The sequence below is a fragment of the Chiloscyllium punctatum genome, chromosome 24, assembly GCF_047496795.1.
Source record: "Chiloscyllium punctatum isolate Juve2018m chromosome 24, sChiPun1.3, whole genome shotgun sequence".
Lineage (NCBI taxonomy): Eukaryota > Metazoa > Chordata > Chondrichthyes > Orectolobiformes > Hemiscylliidae > Chiloscyllium > Chiloscyllium punctatum.
The window spans coordinates 18,386,107-18,408,351 of NC_092762.1; the positions used below are offsets into that span (position 1 = coordinate 18,386,107).

The 22,245-nt window shown below is 38.1% G+C and overlaps 1 long non-coding RNA gene across 1 annotated transcript; it reads right to left on the reverse strand.

Annotated features, from left to right (window-relative positions):
- Positions 1-14,546: 14,546 nt before the first annotated feature.
- Positions 14,547-20,490, reverse strand: LOC140494374 (uncharacterized). The gene is made up of 3 exons (XR_011963939.1): positions 20,423-20,490; positions 15,641-15,768; positions 14,547-15,333 (listed from the first exon to the last, which is right to left on the reverse strand). It is a non-coding gene; the product is annotated as an uncharacterized lncRNA (long non-coding RNA).
- Positions 20,491-22,245: the final 1,755 nt, after the last annotated feature.

Sequence of the window (22,245 nt, forward strand, 5' to 3'; positions counted from 1 at the left end):
CATTTGTTCCCTTACGAGCTTCCCCACTCAAGGAAGTACCCATTTCTGCAGTGGACCACATAATCCCAGTTCCTCCACCCAGAATCAGTGGTGCAGTTGCAAAGATCAAACTGGAAATTGGGATGGAAATGAGCACGTGAAGCTACTCTATCACACCAGTGATGCGATCGGTGAGCACATTGTCCTTCTATGATGGTACAGAGGCGCAGGAAATTCGGAGGCTGGGAGTTCTCCTGGTCAAAAGCGGGGAGGAAGGGCATAGTTGTCTTCAGTTATTAGATTATTAGTGTACAACAGTGGCATTAACCCGCACTGCAGATTGGCTCAGTGGAAGCGTGCTGCTGCCTTAAGCGAGAGGTCGATGTATTGCAAGCATTCAGTGCAATTTTCCTTAACAATGCACTGATTCGTTATTTTGAATGTAAGAACTGTTTTTTGATCACATCATCCTCTTGCTCCCAGCAAACACTCCAGTTCAGCGTACATCAGTTTCATTCCGACACAGCCAAATATCATATTCTTACTCCATCTGAGATGATTGGAATTGTCAATGTCATTCTCTGAGATGGAGCAATGTAGCATTGAGATGGCAGTGTAGTGAACAAACAAGAACAAAGAACACACATTTATAGCCCAGGAACAGGCCCTTTGGGCCTCCAAGCCTGGGCTGAATCAAATCAACTATCTAAACCTATCACCCAATTCCTCAGCATCTGTTTCCACCTGCTCCCCACTTCCTCCCGCATGTATCAAGGCGCACCTTGAATGAAACGATCGTGCCTGCCTCTACTACTTCTGCTAGCAACGCGTTCCAGGCACCGACCATCCTCTGTGCAAAATACTTCCTACACCTATCCTCCTTAAACGTTTCACCTCTCAACTTGAAAGCGTGACCTCTTATTATTGAATCCCTGGGAAAAAAGCATATCTCTCTACACCATTTCTGTATCCTTCAGGATTTTGTAGACCTCAATCAGGACCGCTCAATCTCGTTTTATCTACTGAAAACAATCATAAACGTCTTCACCTCTCCTTACAACAAGCATCTTCCATACCAGCAACATCCTTGTAAACCTTCTCTGCACCCTCTCCTAAACGTCCACTTCCTTTTGGTCACTTGACGACCAGAACTGTGCACAGTATTCTAAACGTGGCCGAACCAAAATCTTGTACAATTTTAGCATGACCTGCCAGCTCTTACACTCAAAGCCCGGTCCTATGACGACAAGCATGCCATATGCTTTCTGACCGCTCTATCCAACTGTGCCGCCATCGTCATTGTACAAAGGACCTGAACTCCCAGATCTCTCTGCTCATCAAATTGCTCCAAGGCTGTTCCGTTTATAGTGTAGCTGGTTCTAGAATTAGGCTTGCCAAAATGCAACACTTCACATTTGCCTCGATTGTACTCCGTCTGCCACTTCTCCGCTCAACTCTCCTGTCTATCTATATTCTTCTTCACTCTTTGACTGACCCCTATGCTTTCTGCTACTCACCAATCTTCGTGTCAAATGCAAATTTAGTGGCGATACAGTGGGCTAGCAACCCTTGGAGACTGGAACATGACAGATGCTGGCATTTGCATCGATGAATAAAATCTGGAATATTAACCCCTGATCACAGAAACAGAGGCAAAAAGTTTTAATTTGCTGAAAACCCATTCATTCTTGTCCCTTTAAAGGGGAATTTGCCGTCCTTAACGAGACCTGCCAACACATGACTTCAGACTCACAACAGTGCGGTTCACCCATAGAATCACTCTGACTCAGTTCAAGGTGAATAAAGAACAAACAATAAATAATGTTCAGACCATGATGGCCACACTCCGTGGGAGAATAAAGAAGAATAAAAAAATACACGGATGACGGAGAAAATTGGAAGTCATCTCTGCGTGGACTCAAATTCAACTGATTGTCCAAGCTAAATGGACACATGGATGCACACACCGCCAAGAAGTCAGGCCCATAGGTGGACTTCAGGAAATGATTCAATTACCCGCTGAAGTGTAAACCTACGTTCCCAGGCACAATGTGGACAGGTCATTCACCACACACATATGTGAGAAGGGATCACTCAGGAGGCCAACTGGCGGCGTCACCAGCATGTTTACAAATGACATCAGGGGTCCGAATGTGCTGTTATTGCAGGTGTTCATCACATCCAGCAATGAACCATGTTGGGATGCCTGTTTCCAGTGGAGTTCCACTGTTTCCTGATGTAGATCAACGATTCAGACTTAGTTGTAGTTGATGCAACAATTGGTCATGTATTTGACTATGATGAATAATGTCAGGGCCTGCAGAGATGTATCAATCAGGTGGAAAATATAAACGGCGAATTGAATTGAATCCAGACCAATAAGTGGTAACGAATTTGGGAAGTTGGAACAATAACAGTGAGGAGTCTGAGTGGTGAACAGAACAAACAGCAACAAAGAGATCTTGGACTGGATATTCACTTTTAACTGAAGATTTTTGGACAGGGAGCTCAGTTGGTCGAGAGTATCTTTCGATATTTTCTGTTGTTGACCTCAGACTGTGGATGATATTTGATCTTTAGCAACTGCCAGTTTAGAGAACAACTATAAGAATGAGCACAAGTCTGGTCAATGCAATAATCAGCATTTTTTAAAATTGTAAGATAAAGAATGGAGGGCTGAAGTATACCACTTTGACCATCAAGACCGCTTCATCACTCAGTGAATCTACCACTGATACATCTCCAAGTCATGCCGGTATGTGCCTTGGAGGTTAACTTGCAAATGGTAGCACTTCAGTGCATCTTCAGCCTTGTCCTTATAGTCGGTTCAGTTTTTGAGCTTTGAATGTTCTGTCAACACAGCCTAGATGACTTTCTCCACCGCATCTTGTAGGTGGTGCACTCTACTGCAACTGTGCCTTAGCGGTGAGGGTAATAAACATTCAGGTATTGAACGTGGTACAGTTAAGTGACTGCATTGTCGTGGAGGATGTTCAGTTCCTTCAGTAGTATTGAAGCTGCACACATCCAGGCAAATGGAGAGAGTTCTGATACACATCTAATGTGTGCCTTAAAGATGATGCAGGCTTCACGGAGACATGAGTTGTGTTAATAATCATACGAAGTCGACTGACGGACATTTTTTTTGTTGTCAACTTCTTTATATGGGCGCTCAGGTTCCATTTCTCCTAAATATTAGCTATGAGGGCGATTAGACGGAGCACTTCAGTTACAATGAAGCCATTGAATGTCAATAGAAATATGATTAGATTCTCATTTGTCAAAGTTATCATGACTGCATTTGGTCCATGTGTGGACTAATCCGATTCCAATCGCTAACTGATTTCAAGTTCCAGTTCCCGTGCTGTAAGGGACAGCAGAGATTTACGAGGATGTTGTCAACTTTGGATAAAATGGAGCTTCGTGGAAAGATTGGTCAGGCTGGGATTATTCTCCTTGAAACAAAACCGTGGGATCTAGACAGGGTAGATACAGGCAGGTGGATTTCCCTTTGCTCTGAGGAAAGCACCAAAGGACATAATCTCAGAATGAGATATCGCCCATTTAATTCACAAATGAAGAGTAATTTCCATGCTCAGGGAATCTGTGGTTTTTGTTTGGCAACCGACGTAGAGGCTAAGTTGTTGGGTATTTTGAAACTGTGTCAGGTAACTAATCAGAAAGATGATGAAGTTTGTCGAGGTAAGTGAGCAGAATGGAATTGAAGATTATCAGATTAACCATGAGTTTGTTGTATGGTGGGGCAGACTTTATGAGCTGAATGGCATATGTGCACTTTGTTTAACATTTGGTCTAACTCCAAATTTATTCATAAGTTGAGAATTGTGAGTGGATGGGATGAAGTGATAGAAAAGGTTTATCAAACAGATCAGGAACGAAGCTCGTAAGCTCATGAAGAAGAAATGTGCTGTGACCTGGGGGCAACAAATAACACTCTACACAGCACAGGTGGCGGTTTACAGAAGCTGTGATTGCTGAAGAAAATTGATCGACATTGTACAGTTAGTACAGTCAGTCATCACGCTGCATATGAAAGAATGAAAGGTTCGTTTCATTGGAGCAGTTTTCTGCGGTTCCAATTCCGAGTGACTGTTTGAAATACTGACCAAATCATTGTGTGGACTGTTAGATTAAATTAATCATGAACAATCCCACTGGATAAACTTCTGCTCCCGATCACTTGCACGCTATTTCTCTGTCTGTCGATGTAAATTCATAGAAAGACAAGATGGAATGAGGGGCATAAAGAAAAAATGTGTTCCTTCTCATTACACCAATTTAATTTACAACTGAATAGAACATCTGCTCTCATTCTTTATTTCAACTTTAATGTGGTGTTTATTATTCGTGAATTTCCTGTGCAGTGAAGGGAACGGACAAAATTCTCGATCCAGTGTATACCAGAGGTGTGAGATGCAAAGTAAAAATGCAGGAGTGGTTTGTGGAATTTGCAACCAAAGCGTGACTCAAACCCGTGAATGCAGAGCACGGTAGTGTAATAACCCACAACCGTCATCTCTCAGTCTCCTCAGTATGTTTTGGAAAGGGGTGACATGTGACCTCATCAAGGTTACTTGTGGTGAAAGTCGTGGATAAGAAATGTCTAGAGCTAAATCGAATCCACACCATTGTGTTTCTGCTTTCACCAGAATTACAATCATAGCAAAATCCAAGAAGTAGCCATGCTCGTCGGAATAAACATCTGTCATTGATTCATTCAGAAACAGAACTGTGTCAAAATGAAACAGCGAACAAGCATTTCCCGTCATATTCACACCCACATCTTGCCTTGACTCATAATTTCTTCAGTCACGTTCTCTCTCACGTGAAGAAGTAGCCATGGAGAGGGATATAAAGGCAATGTTGTGGTTCAATAGCCGTTCTCATATGGCTTAACTGAATTGGGTTAAATTGCAAGAAGCGTTGTTTTGTTCGTTTCATTTTATTAATTAAACTGAAAGTCACACTGTTCATTGTAATAATCGCAAGTGAATTGGATTTATCTCAGTGGAACGATTAATGATAGATGCAAATTTGTTCCGAATTTATTTCAGCTGAAAGAAAATACTGCTTAGAAAAAAAGACGATTAAAGTCCAAAAGAAAAACCAACAGTTTTGTTGCTCGTGCTTTAGCAGTTCAATGATCATTAAATGGACCAAACATCATGGTGATCACATCTTTTAGCCACGTGATTAAAGCAGGAAGTCGATCTCCAAGTAACAGATCACTTACTGTTCATTATGTAATATCTTTCCTTTACAATAAAAAAATCCACTGAGTTCCATTTGCAATGTTTCAGGTGGCATAATATGCCAAATCTTTCCAAATCCAGGGTATATGAAACAAAATCTTATTTAGCTGTGCATGTTCACGAAATTTCTATACTTTAAAAGTCGACCAACTGAGACATTGTTTCCCCGCGGCTTCCAACCGACTACACCCCACCCCTACAACTTTATCTAGCCACAGGCTATTTCTATACTTGTGAAATTTATTCCTTGTATGTCACCAAGTGTGCCTTTCAAAATATTTTGTAAAACATGTTCTCGGAGTGTCAGCGATTCTGCTCTCATCATTTCTTTGTCCCTCAATGGTTTTGAAGGTTTGACTTTTAGATATTTACTAACTTGAACACAAAAACACGAGTCACAAAAATACCAGACACAAACAAAAAGTCACAAAAAGCATTGGCTCGTCGCAATAAGGCCCTTATGTAAAATATTCTACTCAACAGTAATTCGACGACCGTGAACATCTTCATATCGTTCTTGCAAAGAACATTCTTATTATTCCTAAACTCTTATTATCGTAATTTATTTCGACATTTGTATCAGAACTAGGAAGAAAATGAGAAGAAAATGAGGAGTGAAAGTCAAAATAAATTAAACTTACAGTGTCACTTTTCAGTATTTTCTCTGAATAAGCAGATAAAGATTTTTAATGTGCGAGCTCAAAATGTTTTCACCTACAGTTGTACTAAGCCAAAATTAAGTGATTTTATTTTGCGATACTTCAGCCTGATTGGAAATCTGCTCCGTATGTTGATGTTCGCATCCTCGGTCATTTGTAATAAAGCATGTTTATTGGTGTTAGTGAAATATTTTGTGCGCAATTACTGAACTCAGATGTAAGAAATCAAGTGCATTTATTGAGTGGAATTGTTCACCAAATATTTACTGTGGTTCTTGTTCTCAGGAACAATAAGATACTTCCTCAGGTTTTTCTCCTGAGCAGTAATTAGATGACCAGGAAGACGTTGTGCGACGTGTCGGTGAGCATTATTTTTCAATTACATTGAGATATTTTACTAATAACGGAAGGAATTAATAATCGTGTCTTAAAGGTCTTAACTAATGTCATATTTTCTTTTAAAAATTACGAGGATTCCGTTGTGCAACAATGATTTGGAGATGCCGGAGTTGGACCGGGCTGGACAAAGTTCAAAATCACACGACACCAGGTTATAGTCCAACAGGTTTGTTTGGAAGCACTAGTTTTCAAGGTGCTGCCTCTGTATCGGGTGATCTGATTCACAGACAGGGCCGAGTAAACCAATGCTTCCAAATAAACCTGATGGACTCTAACCAGGTGTTGTGTGATTTTTAACTTCGTGAAACAAACTGAAAAACCACATGCGATAAGTGAGATATATGGAAAATCGATTTTCAAAGTACTTCATCTTTACATTCCATATGACTCGGCCATTGGAAAAATAAACCGAACTCTCAGGCAGTTCATCAATTGAACATTAAGTAGAAATTTATCTTAATAAAAGACATAGCAATAATGAGATTACTTACAATATTTTATTGTACAATAAAGGTAACCTGAAGAACTGAAGGGTAATAGCAAGTGGCATTTGCTTCATTTTACTGAAGAAAGAAAATCTAAGTTTTTTTCATCTTGCTTGGACTAGAGAATAAGGATAAGTATATGTGAGGTGTTCAAATATACAATACTGATATGCTAAATGTTTATTGAATCTTTTCTGCAGAATTAAGTTCACAGAATAAACAATATTTGGGCATTCATGATCTGATTGGAATTAAAATTCTGTTGTCCACCATATGCATAATATTTGGAATGAGCAAGGTATTTTGATTTTAAAAACAAATGAATTTCATTTTTAGATATATTAAATTTTGAAAACTACAAAGTCCTCAAACTTAAAATTTAGAGACAATGCAATGTGACACATACTTTTATTAATAACCTGCAGATAAAAGATTGCAGATTGTGAGATTACTAGAAAGAACAACAGACAGAAGCAGATCCAAAACTGGATTTAAAAGCAATGCAAACTCCGCTTAGTTATATTCTAATGTCCATTCTAAGGTGCTCTGATGCATCTCTGTTAAAGATGAACTCACACCTCTGAGTCTCGTAGGAGAGAGACACGACTAGAGCTCCACAACTGCCTTTCATTATCTTCCCACCAAGGAAGGGTGGGATTATAATCGATTGTTTTTACTCAAATGCAAATGAACCAGTGTTCATTCTGATAATTGTGCTGGGAATTAATTAGACTATTTCTGTGTAATGGACTGAGAATAAAATGGCAATTCACAATAATGATGGAACTAATCACATATGCTCTTACTTAAAAATTAATATTATGATAATTGAGAGAAAGATAAATAGACACATCATGCACTTATTGTAAATTCATAAAAATACAACTGCTGTAAATGTTTAAAGTGTTTTTTTTCTTATAATAGAAAGGTAATTAGAACATTTAGCAGTAGGACGGAATCTGAAGAAAATGTTATTCACTGTGACTATTCAGCTGCAGAGAACTTCCCCTCCTTCCACAAACGTACAATTTCCAACAATTCCATATTCACGCTGATTGATAAAGGAAAGAGCAAACACCTGTAAAATCCTTTTTTCTTGTTTACACAAAATGTCACAAATTTGAAATTTTTTTTAGCTTTAAAGTATTTAAATCTTACTGTGAACAGAAATACAATAAATCTTGGCGTTGAAGAACAATATAATCAAACCAAATTAAACTACACATTGATATTCACAATAATTGGGAGAGTGAACACTGCAATTTATTTCCATCAGTTGATGTACTGAGCCATAATTCCAATTTCATACAACATTTGGATTAGGCAATGGTTAGATATTAGCAATAACAAAGTTATTATTATACTCTCAGTGAACTGAATATTATTGAGAAATCTCACATTGCTATTTGAATGAGCAATGTGTCGAAATAAACAGTAATTATTGGTGAAATGCCATCAGATATCTCATAATTGATCAGTTTGTGATTACTTTGATTGTAGAAATGATTAGCATTCAAATATTTCCAATGAGCATTGGATGGAAAAGCAATGCTTTTTGGTGTAGACCTGAACGGTTTTGTTTATTGCAGTATTGGCACTAAGAAATAATGGATTAAACTGTGAATCGAATCTCACCTTACTGAATATATCCAAGTTTCCTAACATGTTTCTAGTTCAATCTTCAGTAAACAAAAGGGTAATTTTGGCTCAGCACATCTGTAACGGTAAACATTTCAATACATCTCCACCAAAGTTATTAATCTGACAATTCAGAACAAATATTAAAAAAATTACCTCTGTAAATGTCATTGACTATATCTTTTGATTATAGTCAAGTTCATTCTCTACTTACTTTATTCCTATTTCTGACACCAGGGATTAATATTGATTAGATTAAATGTCATATGAGTGAGACATTAGTTTTCTCTCAATGATCTGTGTAGCACAGGAATAGGTCATTTGGCCCATAACGTTGTGCTGAACATAATGCAAAAGAAACTCACCGCATCTGCCGACCCTTGGTCCATATTCTCCCAAATTATCTAAATGAACATTAAAGAGCCTTAATGCATCTGCCTCCCCCACCATCTCTGGAAGTTCATTCCAGACACCTAACCCCCCACTCCCGTGTAAAAAAAATGTTGCTCCTTGAACTGTCTCCCCTAACCTTCAACGCAAGTCACATAGTTTTGACGTTTCAACTCTGGCAAAAACATTGAGTGTCAAACCTATCTATGTATCTCATGATTGTATAGACTTACATAAAGTCTTCCCCCAGCCTCTGCCACTCCACAAAAAAGCAGAATGAGTTTTTCTCGCCTCTCCAAATCCAGACAGCATCCTGGTAACTGTTCTCTGTACCTTCTCCAAAGCCTCCATACCCGCCTTGTAATGTGGCGAACAGAAATGAATACAATCGTTTAAGTATGCCTTAACCAAAGTCTTATAAAATGACTTTGGTTACAACATGACTTCCTGACCCTTGTAACCAGTTCCGTGACCAATAAAGACAAGCATGCCATTTGCCTTCCTTACCACCCTATCTACTTGCATGGTCATTTTCAGGGAGCCATGGTCTTGAACGCCAAGATCACTTTGAACAACAAAGCTGTTCAGGGTCCTGCCATTATGTACTTTTCCTGAGTATTAGATCTCCCAAAGTGAAACACCTCACACTTATATGGATTAAACTTCACCTTGAATTTCTCTGCCCATATCTGCAATTTATCTTTTATCCTGCAGCATTCCTTGACAAACTTCTACATAATCCACAACTCCACTGAACTTTGTAATGCCTGCAAACCTATTAACTCACTCAATTCGATTTTAATCCATGTCACTTATATACATTTGTATCACAAACAGAAAAGTTTCAGTACAGATCCCTGTGGAAAAAAAGACGGAAAATGAAGGAAATGCAGAATTATTGAATAAATGCAGTTTTTCAATGACAGAGCAATGTTGATGAATAATCTGTAAAGGTGTAATTTCTGTTTTTAAATTAACCCAATATTTTGATTCTCAGTTTACTGATCTGAATGAAAACCTAGTAAAAAAAAAGCTTTGAAAATATTGAATCATTTTTAAGTGTTGAGTTCTAACATTAATTGTTAGTTTATTGCCATTTCAATTAGCACACCATAATGCATTTTAATCTTAGTAATGAGCACCAAACGATTCACATTTCAGTTTAATCCATTATTTCTTATTGCCAGTATCATAATGAAATATTAACTTTCTTTTCAGGTCAACAGACCTGCAATCCACCAATGGTTTCTCATCCAAAAATCATAATAACTATCTCGTTTTCTTTCATTTGAATTCTCATATTAATGGAAGGAAGATTAATCACCCTTATCAATTAAGAAGTGGCTAACTATTTTTCACATAAATATTCCAGTTCTTTCCAACATATTGCACAGTTACTTTGCAATAAGGGTTTTCTCATCATTCTTAAATTTGTTACCAGCCATTTTAAAACTAATTATTGCAATTATCAAACCGGTAATCATTGTTGAAATCTAATATCTCCAGCTTTAGATGAGGAATTATGGCTCAGTACATCAACTGATGCAAAACTTATTGCACTCTACAATCTCTTAATCTTACCAAAAATAATTTGAAGTGTGGAAGCTTAGTTGGATTGAATTGGCTGTGAGCAAAAATGCATTCTGAAGACGGGTCACTGGACCCAAAGCATTAACTCTGATTTCTCTTCACAAATGCTGCCAGATCTGCTGAGCTATCTTCCAGCAATTTCTGATTTTGTTTCTGATTTCCAGTATCCACCGTTTTTTGCATTCTTGTCTTGATTGTTTTTCATTTCAATGCCAACATTTCTGTTTTCTGATTATTATAATAAGAGCTAACTGTTTTCATGTTAAATATCATTTCAATTTCATGTATTTCTTCTGTACGCAAAACAGAATTAACAAATGTTTGTTCTCGCAAGGTTTGTGAAGGTTTGTAGCTCAGGTTGAGGTTTAGGGTGTAAGTTTGCTCGCTGAGCTGTAGGTTTGATATCCAAGTGTTTCATTACCTGCCTAGGTAACATCATCAGTGGCGACCTCCAAAACGAAGCGAAGCTGTTGTCTCCTGCTTTCTATTTATATCTTTCTCCTGGATGGGGTTCCTGGGTTTTGTGGTAATGTCATTTCCTGTTCGTTTTCTGCGGGGTTGATCGATGGCATCTAGATCTATGTGCTTGTTTATGGCGTTGTGGTTGGAGTGTCAGGCCTCGAGAAATTCTCTGGCATGTCTTTGCTTAGCCTATCCCAGGATAGATGTGTTGTCCCAGTCGAAATGTTTTTTATTACACTGACGATGTTACCTAGGCAGGTAATGAAACGTCTGGATATCAAACCTACAAATCAGCGAGCAAACCTACACCCAAGATGTTTGTTCTATTACAGTAAAACTTGAATTCTTAGAAATCACAATTTTGCGAAAATGAGGGAAGTTGTCTTTCGCTGAGTAGACATATTGAATGAGTAATTCTTTATTTCCAATTCATATGCATTATAAAACAGTTTAATTTTCATTTCTGTATATGAATAATTGTTTCAAACATATTGAATTATTTGACTATCGTGACATTTTTATTTCATTGAGAACAATGTCGCTTCGTTCCATCATTATTAGAAATTACTAATTATTTTAATTGGTCCATTACACACTGAACTGTCTAATACAATCCTAGTCCAATTATCACAATAAATATCTGAGCAGTTTCCCATAATCATATAATAAGTATATGATTATAGTCCTGCACATCCTGCATGGGAACATTATTGAGCGCTCTGGTAATGTCTGTACTAATACACCAGGAGGCATGGGTTCAATTCCCACCTTCAACATAGATGTGTCAAAGCACCTCTGTGAGTTGGTTAGAACATATCTAGGTGTTTATTGAATTGCTTTTCAATCCAACATTTCCTCAACTTGTATCTGTTGTTCATTGCTATGATCACAATATCTGCAATTTATTGGCTTTAGGTCACTAATTAAAATATAAATGGGATTATGCTGCTTCTAAATACCTCTCAACTTTGCAGTATTAAAGATTCTACAGTGTAAATAATATTTATATTGAGAGGGGAAAGATCTAAGAAGGATCTGACGGGCAATTTTATTCGTACAATATGTTTGGCACATATGGGGTGAGCTGTGAGAGGAAGGGGCAGCGGCTGGTACAATTACAACATCTAAAAGACTTTTGGACAGTTACATGGATAGAAACCCAGAGGGGTATGGAACAAACACAGGAAAATGGGACGAGTTTAGTTTAGGAAACCTGGCCAGCATGCCAATTTGGGCTGAATGGGCTGTTTCTGTGCTGTGTCAATCTACCATTCTACAATTCAATGTTGACTGTGATTGGTAAAAGAGAGAACGAGCGGGTGTTAATTCTGTTCTGTGTACAGAAAAAAAAGGAATGAATTTAAATTTTGTCATGTAAAATCGTTCACTCTTATTGTGATTAAAAACAGAATGAATGTGAACATTGAAGTGAAATATAATTAAATCAATTCAACTATGTTTCCATGGTTAAAGTAAAAATTGATCTTTACAATGATTGTGAGATTGTACACTGCAATATCTTCACAACAGTTCTTGCACTGAGCCATTATTGCACATTTATACCCCTTACTGAACTGAACAATTATTAGATATTAGAATTTTGAAAATCTATCTACGCATTTAGAAGAAGGAGCAATTTAATTTTGCTATGTGACTGTGCAATGTGTAGACATGAACAGGAATTATTGCTTTGAAATGCAATTGCAGTTCCCTGAATTTCTACGGCTGAGATTAATGCGATCATTCAAATCAGTAAAAGTCAGATACTTTCAAAATATGTTGGATGCAAAATCACTGGTTCCATTGTGGGATAGTTGACACGAAAACAACAATATTGTTACAGTGGATTCAATTAAACAATACATTAAATTAAAATGTGGATCACGTTAGAAACACAAACAAATTATTCTGCAATTATTATAAGGCTAATGAATTCAAAATAAATGCTGTAATCTGAACAAATAAATCAATTCAATATTTTAAAAACACTTTGCTCTGATGTTGATTAGTCGTCCATTATGCTCAGTAAACTGAAGACTGAAATATAGTCGCGAGATTGATGGACTGGGAACAATACATGAGCCATTCAGTTATTATTGAAAATAATTTATTTTTGATGAAAAATGCAGACAATACAATTCACAAGTTATTGTGTTTGTTGAACTAAACAAGAGATGTAGGTAACTTCATTTCTCGCAAAAAAAATACAGTAATGCATTTCATTCAATTCAATTAATTGTAGAAACATGTATTTTTAATTTATGCAATTTTATCCTGATCAATGTTCAAACATTAGTATCTGAATTAGGAAGAAAATTATAGGTAAAGGAAGTGAATATCTGAGTGACCACAAGATACAGTCAATGACCTTTGATAGAAAAAGGAATTTGCATGATTTTGTGATTATTGAACATTAATAAGTAATGTTGTAATAAAAATGAAAACAAAATCAACAGTTCCAAAGCAGCTGTTTGTTGTAACAAATTGAACATAAAAACACTTCTGCAGGGCACATGATCTGAAAAAGCAAAAAATCTCTTGACGTGATATATCAGCTAAAAGATACTTTCTTTTTTTTAAAAAAAAAGGGTACAACTTTCAAGAATTCAAAAGTTATTGTGTTTGTTGACCTCAACAAGAGATGTAGGTAACTTCATTTCTCACAAAACAAAGTGGAATGGGAACTTTAAAATTTTTTTTAGCAAGAAACACAATGTAGCTTTTAGTGTAATCATTTAAATTAAAATGCATGTTCGTATGGAATTGAAATATAATCAAAGCAAATGAAACAGTATTAAAATAAACATCAACACGAATTCCATTATTGAACTAAAAATCAACTAGCATTGCACTATTACAATAAAAATCAGCATTTGCTATGATTGCAAAACTGTACAGTGCAATGTGTTTACACAAGTTAATGTATGGAAACATGATACTACACTTTGGGATGAATGTACTAGATTGAACTATTATTAAATATTGGATATAAGCAACAATTAGTCTGAAAAACAGTTAATGCCAAACATTAAATTGGTGAGAAATCTGATTTTACTGTGCAACTGTGTAAAGTGTAGACATGAACAGTAATTATTAGGGTAGAATAGCAATCTGACATGACTTAACTGATAAGGTTTCATATTAATTCCATGATTACTTTGTGTTTTCACATCAAGAAGAGATAACATATTTACTATGAATGCTTGGTTGTTTCATTGGTTGGTTTGTGGATGTTTTAACCTGGATAGAATGACTACATTTTTCATTGTAAGAAATAACATATTAAACTAAAATGGGAATCTCACGATGCTTGTCACAAAGATTTAACTGAATTACCGTCTGGTTAATGGAGTGACAATGAATTTACAATTAATTTTAGTACTCTGGCAAATTAAATGATTCGATATTTTAAAATTATTTTGCTTTAATGTTGATTAGACTTTTTATTGAGATCAGAGACTTGAAGATTAAATTGCTTTTTTGGTAGATTGACAAAAATCATATTAGACATTCAGTGATTATTAATTATCATTGTTTTGTCATTCATAATTCTCAGTTATTCAAGAATTTCTTGCTTTACATTTCTTCCCAAAAAGAAAAATAATTTCATGGAATTTTTCATATCATCAATATTTACAAATTTGAGTCAGAGTTGGGAAGAGATTAAATAGATAAGGAATGTGGGTATCACAGCAAAAAATAGGCAACAGTATTTGTCGCACAATTATTTTCAAAATTTCTCTGAAAAAATGTATAATCGGTTATGCGCAAATGCTTGCAGCTACAAATACAGTGAGCCATAATTACACTTTTGCTGTGATGAATAGTCGAGAAACCTATCACAAACCTGAGTAATATTCAGGAATTTCTTCATCTCAATAAATGTCAGTATTAGCTTGCTCATCTATTAATGATGAAGGGTGATTATTGGTCAGAGAAAGATGTGTGTAAATTATAAGAAGGTGCCTATTGCATATCTTTGGATGGGGTGTTATGGTGATGTTTGTTGTGGTTATTCATCCTGGGAAAAATAAGATTATTATAAAGAGATATTCAGTGAACAGTGATTAGGTGACCTTGAAGACCATCGTTTGGTTTTAGGTGCAGTGATTAAGAGTAATTTGATTTCAGTAGCATTGGTCTATTTTGCATGATTTGGCAAATGATTAATAATCTTGTGACAAAATTTTGAGGATGATCATGAGCTGTATTCGATCCATCCAGTGGGTTGGTACAAACATCCTTCACTGTTTTCCTTCCCATGAGAGGCGTGCTATGCTCAGGAACTGGCTGGAAGCCAAGATGCCAGAAAATCTGGTTCAACCTCTCCAATACACAACTCTCAGGCTGGTTGTCACTGGATCCCCGGAACTTTTGTGACCTCTTTTCTGGAGCTGAATGATGCTGGCTCTGTTTGATTTCATTTGAGCAGGTTTCTTTTCGATCAGATTTCTGTGGCTGTCGGTGAATTTCAAACATTCAATTTCGGGCCACAGGTCACTTGACCTCAGTCAATAATTAAAATCGAGTTCACTTATTGTGACAGCGATGTGATAATTAACGGTGGCGTTTTAACAAATGAAATGATTAAACATTTTCCAGCAGTTTACACAGACATTAATTAGATATTCATTAAGATATGTAAACTGAGAAGTATTATCTAGTTGCAGGATTACTGAATTGTAAGAAAGATTTAGTTTCTGTGTTTTCTAGAAGGAATTGTTTAATCATTCAAACAGGTCAGCACTTCCTGAATTCTACGTACCTTCCATTGGTTTATTTGTAGCGAACACTCATCTAGGACTCATTTGATTTGTCTTTTAAACTGTGTTTCAAGATTTCAACGGGACATTGACATTGATCTGAGCTGAGAAGTAGGAGATTGAGTTCAACCTGGAAAAGTGTGAAGAGATTCATTTTAGAATTTAGAATTTGAATGCAGACTATTGAGTGAAATGTAGGATTTTTGGCAGTGTGGAGGAACAGAGGGATCTTGGAGTCCATGTCCATAGATCCCTCATAGAGGAGGTTTACCAGGATCCTGCCTGAAGTAGAGGGCACGTCTTCTGATGAAAGGTTGAAGGAGGTAGGGCTTTTCTCATTGGAGCAAAGAAGGATGAGAGGCAACTTGACAGACAGGCTTAGATAGAGCGATGAGAGGCTTAGATCGAGTGAACAACCAGAGACTCTTTTTCCCAGGTGGAAATGACTATCATAAGAGGGCATAATTTCAAGGTGAATGGAGGCATGCTTAGTGGAGATGTCAGAGGTAGGTTCCTATTACAGAGTGATGAGTGTGCGGAATGTACTCCCAGCAGTGGTAGTAGAGTCAGATACAGTAAGTGTGTCTAAGTAACTCATGGCTACGTAAATGAATGATAGCAAAATGAAGGGAATATAGATTAGTTTGGTCTTAGAAGAGGATAAAAGGTTAGCACATGGACCAAATGTCCTGTACTGTGTTGTACTGTTCGATGTTCTATGTACTGAACTGAACAGTTATTACATATTAGCAACAAATAGATTTTCAAAGCTCTATTAGCGAACATTAGAATAATGATAAATCTCACCTTGCTATTTGACTGAGCTATGTGTGGACATAAACAGGAATTATTGCAGGGAAAAGTAATTAAGGTTTTCAAAATTAATAAATTTGAAGTTACCGAGGTCATTCAAATGGCGGCCTTTGTGGGGAGCCGCAGAAAATGGGGGAGATACTAAATGAGTATTTTGCATCAGTATTTAATGTGGAAAAGGATATGGAAGGGATATAGACTGTCGGAAAATAGATGGTGATATCTTGCACAATGTCCAGATTACAGAGAAGGAAACCCTGGATGTCTTGAAATGGGTAAAGGTGGATAAATCCCCAGGACCTGATCAGGTATACCCGAGAACTCTGCGGTAAACTAGAGAAGTGATTGTTGGGCCTCTTGCTGAGATATTTGTATCATCGATAGTCACAGGAGAGGCGCCGGAAGACTGGACTTTGGCTAACGTGGTGCCAACGTTAGGGCAAGAAGGGCAGTAAGGACAAGCCAGGGAACAATAGACCAGTGAGCCTGACCTCGGTGGTGGGCAAGTTGTTGGAGCAAATCCTGAAAGACCGGACGTACATGTATTTGGAAAGCCAAGCACTGATTATGGATAGTCATCATGGCTTTGTGCGTGGGAAATCATATCTCACAAACTTGCTTGAGTTTTTTGAGGAAGTAACAAAGAGGTTTGATTTTGGCAGAGCAGTAGATGCGATTTTTATGGACTTCAGTAAGGCGTTCTTCCCATGGGAGACTGATTAGTAAGGTTAGATCTCACGGAATATGGGGAGAACTAGCCATTTGGATACAGAACTGGCTCAAACGTAGTAGACAGAGGGTGGTGGTGGAGGGTTGTTTTTCAGACTGGATGTCTGTGACCAGTGGAGTGCCACAAGGATCGGTGATGGTTCCGCTACATTTTGACATTTATATTAATGACTTGGATGCGAGCATAAGAGGTATAGTTAGTAAGTTTGCAGATGACACCAAAATTGGAGGTGCACTGGAGAGCCAAGAGGGCTACCTCACATTACAACAGGATCTGGACCAGATGGACCAATGGGCTGAGAAGTAGCAGATGGAGTTTAATTCAGTTAAATGCGAGGTGCTGCATTTTGGGAAAACAAATCTTAGCAGGACTTATACACTTAGTGGTAAGGTCCTTGGGAGTGTTGCTGAACAAAGAGACCTTGGAATGCAGGTTCATAGCTCCTTGAAAGTGAAGTCGCAGGTAGATAGGATAGTGAAGGCGGCGTTTGGTATGCTTTCCTTTATTGGTCAGAGTATTGAGTACAGAAGTCAGAAGGTCATGTTTTGGGCTGGACAGGACAGTGGTTAGGCCACTGTTGGAATATTTCGTGCAATTCTGGCCTCCTACCTACCGGTAAGTAGTTGTGAAACTTGAAAGGGTTCAGAAAAGACTTACAAGGATGTTGCCAGGTTTGGAGGATTTGAACTACAGGGAGAGGCTGAACAGTCTGGGGCTGTTTTCCCTGGAGCATTGGAGGCTGAGGCGTGACCATATAGAAATTTACAAAATTTTGAGGAGCATGGATAGGGTAAATAGGCAAAGTCTTTTCTCTGGGGTCGGGGAGTCTAGAACTAAAGATGGTAGGTTTAGGTTGAGATGGGAAGATATAAAAGAGACCTACAGGGCAACTTTTTCACACAGAGGGTCGTAAGTGTATAGAATGAGCTGCCAGAGGAAGTGGTGAAGGCTGGTACAATTGCAACATTTAAGAGGCATTTGGATTGGTATATGAATAGGAAGAGTTTGGAGGAATATGGTGGGATTAGATTGTGTTGGGAAATGTGGTCGGCATGGATGGGTTGGAGTGAAGGGTCTGTTTCCATGTTGTATGCCTCTATGACTCGATGACTCTTAATGAGAAAAAAAGTCAGATTTTTACAACGAGTGTTGTATCAGAAATCATTGATTCTTTTGTATTTGTGATGATCTGAAAGAAAATGGATTTTTATATTACTGTATTAGTACAAGGGAACACTAGATTATTTTCAAATTTGAAATTCACTGTAATTGTTAGCCAGAATAAGTTAAAGCTTTGTGTAATTATTGTAATGCTGATGACTTAATAATTGTTGTTAGAATTCTGAAAAAAGAAAATGTTATACTATTTGTCCTAAGAGTCAATAAATTAAATTGATATATGAACCACAATATGCCTGTTAGCAAAACTAATTTAAATTATTATGCAATTATTGTCAAGGCAATGACTTGATAATTAGTGCTAGTATCTAAACAAATAAATTGATACAATATTTTGAAAGCATTTTGCTCTGAAATTGATTGGATATTTATTAAGATCGGAAAACGGAGGGAATAAAATGCAATAGCTCGCTTGATTGGATTGAAGAAGAAAATGAGACAGTCCATGTCAGTGTCGGTTACCAGAGCACAGTCCTTTTGGAGACAGGTCCCACTTGCAGATAGAGCTGAGCGATGCAGCAACCAACAGATCAGACCTAAACTCTACATTCATTCCACATCCAGTCGAGAATGGTGGTGGACAATTGAACAACTCACTGGAAAAGGAGGTTCTACAAATATTCCCATCATCGATGATGGAAGAGCTGAACACAACAGTGCAAAAGATAAGGCTGAAGCATTCTGGGAGCTAAATATCCAAGAATGCACATCCAAATGAAAAGGCAGGCAGGTGGGCAGAGAGGCTGGGGTTAGTGAACAGTAAGAAATGGAATCAAGTAAAGAGCAATAAATGACATCGGCTCAGATGATGTAGAATCTGTGTGGGTGCAGATGAGGAACCGCAAAGGTTAAAAAAAACATAATGGGAGTTATCTGTAGAGCTCCAAACAATAGTCAGGATTTGGGCATAAGTTACATGAGGAGATAGGAAAAGCATGTAAGGAAGGTAAGGTTACAGTGATCGGGGGGATTTCAATATGCAGGGGGACTGGGAAAATCAGGATGATAGTGGATTGCAAGAAAATGAATTTGTGGAATCTCTGCAACATGGCTTTTTGAAGAAGGTTGCAGTGGAGCCCACCTGGGAACAGGCAATTCTGGATTTAGTGTTGTGCAATGAGGCAGACTTGATAAGGGAGGTTAACGTGAATGAACCCTGAGGAGGCAAGGACCATAATATGATAGAATTTACGCGGCAGTTTGAGAGGGAGAAGATGGAATCAGATGTAACTGTATTCCAGCTGAATAAAGGCAGCTACAGAGACATGAGGGAGAAGCTGGAGAGAATTGACTGAGAGAGGAGTCAAGCAGGAAAGAGAGTGGAACAGTGATGGCTAGGGTTTCTGGGAGTGTCCGGGTGACACAGTAAAAATTCATCCCGAGGAAAAAGCAGCATGGATCAGGGAGGGTGAGGCAACCATGGCTGACTCGGGAAGTCAGGGAAAGCATACAAGCAACATATCACATGGCAAAGGGCAGTGGGATGTCAGTGAAATGGGAAGCCAAAAAAGAACAATGGAGAACAATGAAGAAAAAACATAAGGAGAAAGAAGATTAAGCATGAGAGAAAGCGAGTTTGTAATATTAAAAACATGATTGCCGGAGTTTCTTTAGTTACATAAAGTTCAAAAGAGAGTCGAAAATGGACATTGTGCTGCTGGAAATTGAGGCTGGAAGAATAGTAATGGGGAACAAAGAAATGGATAAGGAACTGAATATAGTACTTTGCATCAGTCTTCATGGTGGAAGACACAAATAATATCCCAAAACTTCAAGGGACAGTCGGGGTGGTGTGGGTGGCGGTGGAACAGAGATGAGTGTGGAATACAAATCACGAACAGATCAGGCTTGGTCTTATTGAATGGTGGAGCAGGCTCGAGTGGTCGAATGGTCACCTTCTTCTTCTTTCTCACATGATCCCAGGACTGAGAGCTTTGTTTAAAATTCATTCACTAGATGTAGGTGCCACTGGCTAGGGCAAAATGTATTACCCAGAGACCATTTAAGAGTCACCAAAGAGAAAATGCTAAAAAATTGAAAAATTTGAAAATAGATCTATTACCTGGACAGATGGACCACGCCCCAGAAGGTGATAGCTGAAGGGATAGTGGAGGCTTTAATTGTGAGCTTTCCGGTATCAGTGGAGTCAGGGATTGTCCCAGGGACAGGAACATTGCTAATATAACCCCCAACCACATGAAGGGAGTAAGGAAAAAGAAGGGAAATAACTGGCTATTAATCCTGGCCTCAGTCATTGGTAAATTGTTGGTACTATTTTGTCAGTAATATTTAATGAACTGGTTATTTCAATTATAATGCAATCTGTACAAAAATACCAAATTTTTTTTGGCGACAACAAATTTTCAAACAACTTCTCTCAATCTATCTCTCCTTCCTTTTCATTAGACAACGTAGGGAGGCATGGAAACACTACAGTGATGTAAGCTATACGTAATACGGTGAGACAGGAAAGCTGGTATGGCTCATGTTGATTCTTGAAACCCACACAGTGAAGCAACACATTCACTGCAAAATAAACATTAGACAACATTTCAACCCCACTCATACCGGCATGACAGAAATAAAATGTGGGTTGGTTGGACAGGCTGGTTTTGTTTCAGTTGGAGTGAGGGGTGACATGACTGAAGTATATAAGATCCTGAATGGTTTGATAAGGTGGATGTGGAAAGGATATTTCCTCTTGTGGGTCATTCCTGAACTAGAGGTAACTGCTTTAAAATTGGCTTCACCCTTTCAGGACATAGATAATGAAATTTGTTTCCTCTCAGAAGGCTGTGCAACTTTGGAACTCTCTGCCCCAGAAGGTGGGTTCACTGAGTATTTTTAAGACACCGGTTGATAGATTCGTGTTAAGGGGCATTGGGGCAAGATGGAATAAAAATCACGAACAGATCAGGCTTGGTCTTCTTGAATGGTGGAGCAGGCTCGAGGGGCATAATGGTCACCTTCTGCTTCTTTCTCACATGATCCCAGACTGAGAGCTTTGTTTAAAATTCATTCACTGGATGTAGGCGCCACTGGCTAGGGCAACATTTATTACCCAGAGAGCAGTTAAGAGTCAACAATATTGCTGTGGGTCAGGAGTTACATGTAGGCCAGACCAGGTAAGGATGGCAGATTCCTTCCCTAAAGGACATCAGTGACACAGATGGGTTTTTCCTGACAATCAATAATAGTTTCATGGTCATCAACAGACCCATAATTTTAGATGATTATTAAATTCAAGGTCCACATTTGCTGTAATGCGATTTGAATCAGGGTCTCCAGAATATTCGCTGGGTCTCTGGATTAACAGTTCAGCAATGATAACACGAGGCTGTTACCGAGCTACAAAGGGACAGTTTTACGGGTGGAAACCAAATCCTTGATCAAACTGGATTAAATAAAGGAGTGCTGATAGAATGGAGGAGAGTTGAAGGGATTGGTGGAAGAGAATTACCAAGTTTAGGTTCAAAGCAGCTGAAACTAAAGCCACCAACAGGGAGGAGATGAAAACAAGAAACTCTCATGCAGCTGGAATTGGATAAGGGCAGCTACCTCAGGGAGGTGTGGAACTACACTGGGAGGACAGGGTGAAGGCATGGGTAGGTTTAAAAGCAGTGAATCAAATTTTGAAATCATATTTCTGAACATAATGTAGATGAGGTTAAAATGGAGGTAGATGTCTTACGTGACTTGCTAGAAGGACACAGACAGTAGAATCTGAGGTGATCATGAGTTTGGGGAGGTAGAATGTGGGAGACAAGCTGGGACTGTATTGGAGTAGTCACTGTGAGAGGGAACAAATGCTGGATGGAGGGTTTCAGCAGCTGATGGACTGATGCTCAGGTGAGCCATCGGAAACTGAGCAAGTGACCACCATCT